General features: G+C 46.5%; 1 pseudogene; it reads right to left on the bottom strand.

Annotated features, from left to right (window-relative positions):
• Positions 1-1816: 1816 nt before the first annotated feature.
• Positions 1817-2532, bottom strand: LOC147119574 (uncharacterized; annotated as a pseudogene).
• Between the last annotated feature and the right edge of the window lie 604 nt (positions 2533-3136).

Genomic DNA, 3136 nt, shown 5'->3' with positions numbered 1-3136 from the left:
GTACGATCCTCCCCCCAGATTGTCCTTTCTGAGCTCCAGCCAGGTGATGCTAAACACTCAGGTGGGAACGAAAAAAATCCACAACAATGTGTTTAAAGCAAACTCCAGCCCAGTTACAGGGGTTATTAGCATCAGCAGAAACATAAGAACATAAGAACATAAGAAATAGGAGCAGGAGTAGGCCATACGGCCCCTTGGGCCTGCTCCGCCATTCAATAGGATCATGGCTGATCTGAATCTAGACTCACGTCCACTTCCCTGTGTATTGATTTCTTTGTGGGTTCAATGACGAGACATTTATGAAAGAGAATGTCTTTTAATCTAAAGTTTGTTCAACTCTGGTTAACAGCATTTACAGGAGACACCATCTAAAAACGAAACCAAAACTAAACCGCTTGTCTCTGTCACATGCCCTCTGCTGGTCAGGCATAAGTAATCAATCAGGCAACTATGCTGGTAAGGCATCATAATCAAACAGGCAAATACCATCACTATTTGCTGATATCATTACACCCTGCCCTCTCCCCGTAACCCCTAATTCCCTTATCTGCTAGGAAAATGTCTATCTCCATTTAAAATTTATTTAATGTTGCAGCTTCCACAGCTCTCTGGGGTAGCAAATTCCATAGATTTACTACCCTCTGAGTGAAGAAGTTTCTCCTCATCTCAGTTTTGAAAGGGCAGCCCCTTATTCTAAAATTATGCCCCCTAGTTCTAGTCTCACCCATCAGTGGAAACATCCTCACCGCATCCACCCGATCAAGCCCCCTCACAATCTTATATGTTTCGATAAGATCGCCTCTCATTCTTCTGAACTCCAATGAGTAGAGTCCCAACCTACTCAACCTTTCCTCATACGCCAACCCCCTCATCTCTGGAATCAACCGAGTGAACCTTCTCTGAACCGCCTCGAGAGCAAGTATATCTTTTCTTAGATATGGAAACCAAAACTGCACGCAGTATTCCAGGTGTGGCCTCACCAATACCCTGTATAACTGCAGCAAGGCTTCCCTGTTTTTATACTCCATCCCCCTTGCAATAAAAGCCAAGATTCCATTGGCCTTCCTGATCACCTGCTGCACCTGCATACTAACTTTTTGTGTTTCATGCACCAGGACCCCCAGATCCCTTTGTACTGTAGCACTTTGCAGTTTCTCTCCATTTAGATAATAACTTGCTCTTTGATTTTTTCTGCCAAAGTGCATAACCTCACACTTTCCAACATTATATTGCATCTGCCAAATCTCTGCCCACTCACTTAGCCTGTCTATGTCCTTTTGCAGGTTTTTTATGTCCTCCTCACTCACTGCTTTCCCTCCCATCTTTGTATCGTCGGCAAACTTGGATATGTTGCACTCGGTCCATTCCTCCAAATCGTTAATATAGATTGTAAAGAGTTGGGGTCCCAGCACTGACCCCTGCAGAACACCACTAGTTACTGATTGCCAGCCCGAGAACGAACCATTTATCCCAACTCTTTGTTTTCTGTTAGATAGCCAATCTTCCACCCATGCCAGTATATTACCCCCAATCCCGTGATTTTTTATCCTGATCAGTAATCTTTTGTGTGGAACCTTGTCAAATGCCTTTTGGAAGTCGAAATACACTACATCCAACTGTCAGAATGAACATGATTCAGTCCTGAATGTGATTAACAGCAGCAATAACATCAGAATCCAACCCCTGCAGTCACTTGTGAACTTGCTGGTGTTTCAGCAGATTGGATGACTGAGTGAATTCCTTCCCACACTCGGAGCAGGTGAACGGCCTCTCCCCAGTATGAACTCGTTGGTGTCTCAGCAGATCCATTTTGCTTTTAAATCGCTTCACAGTCAGAACATTTAAAAGGTCTCTCATCAGTATGAACATGCTGGTGTGTCAGCAGGTGGGATGACCGAGTGAATCCCTTCCCACACACGGAGCAGGTGAACGTCCTCTCCCCGGTGTGAGTGCGCTGGTGTACAGTGAGGTTAGATGATCGCCTGAACCCAGTCCCACAGTGAAAGCACCTGAATGGTCTCTCGTGAGTGTGAACACGTTGACGGCATGTCAGTTCCCTGGAACTTTTATAGCACTTCCCGCAGTCCGGGCATTTAAAAGGTCTCTCGTCAGTGTGAACTCGCTGGTGTTTCAACAGGGTGAATGACTGAGTGAATTCCTTCCCACACTCGGAGCAGGTGAATGGCCTCTCCCCGGTGTGAACTCGCTGGTGTGTCAGCAGTTGGGATAAACACATGAATCCCTTCCCACACTCAGAGCAGGTGAATGGTCTCTCTCCACTATGAACTCGCCGATGAGTTTCCAGCTCAAACGGGTAGTTGAATCGCTTCCCACAGTCCCCACATTTACACGGTTTCTCCCCGGTGTGACTGCGCTTGTTTCGCGACAGGCTAGAGGATCGGCTGAAGCCTTATCCACACACAGAACACGTGTACGGTTTCTCCCCACTCTGAGCGGTGCTTTCTGCTTCCATGTTCAAAGGTCCTGATGAATCGAATGACTCTGTCAGATCTTGAAGTGATGTTTGGTTTGAGTTCCCCGTCTGCAAATCATCCCCTTCTAATACCCTGCAAAATTAACTTAAAACAGGAGGGTGAGAGAGGAAATAGGAGTAGGAGTTGGCCATTCACCCTTCGAGGCTGCTCCACCATTCAATAAGATCATGACTGATCTTCGACCTCAACTCCACCTGCCCGCACTGTCCCCATATCCCTTGATTCCCATAGTATCCAAACATCTATCGATCTCTGTCTTGAATATATTCAACGACTGAGCCTCCACAGCCCTCTGGGGTAGAGAATTCCAAAGATTCACCACCCTCTGAGTGAAGAAATTTCTCCTCATCTCCATCCTAAATGTCCAACCCCTTATCCTGAGACTGTGTCCCCTGGTTCTGGACTCCCCAGCCAGGGGAAACTTCCTCCCTGCATCTACCCTGTCAGGCCCTGTAAGAATTTTGTATGTTTCAATGAGATCACCTCTCATTCTTCTAAACTCCAGAGAATATAGGCCTAGTCTACTCAATCTCTCCTCATAGGACAAGCCGCCCCATTCCAGGAACCAGTCTGGTGAACCTGCATTGCACTCCCTCTATGGCAAGTATATCCATCCTTAGGTAAGGAGACTAAAACTGTCC

This window comes from Somniosus microcephalus, chromosome 4 (genome assembly GCF_052327205.1).
Source record: "Somniosus microcephalus isolate GS21.2 chromosome 4, FLI_Smic_1.0, whole genome shotgun sequence".
NCBI classification, from domain to species: domain Eukaryota; kingdom Metazoa; phylum Chordata; class Chondrichthyes; order Squaliformes; family Somniosidae; genus Somniosus; species Somniosus microcephalus.
The sequence above is the reverse complement of the archived record's forward strand: the minus strand, read 5'-3'. Positions and strand labels throughout refer to the sequence as shown.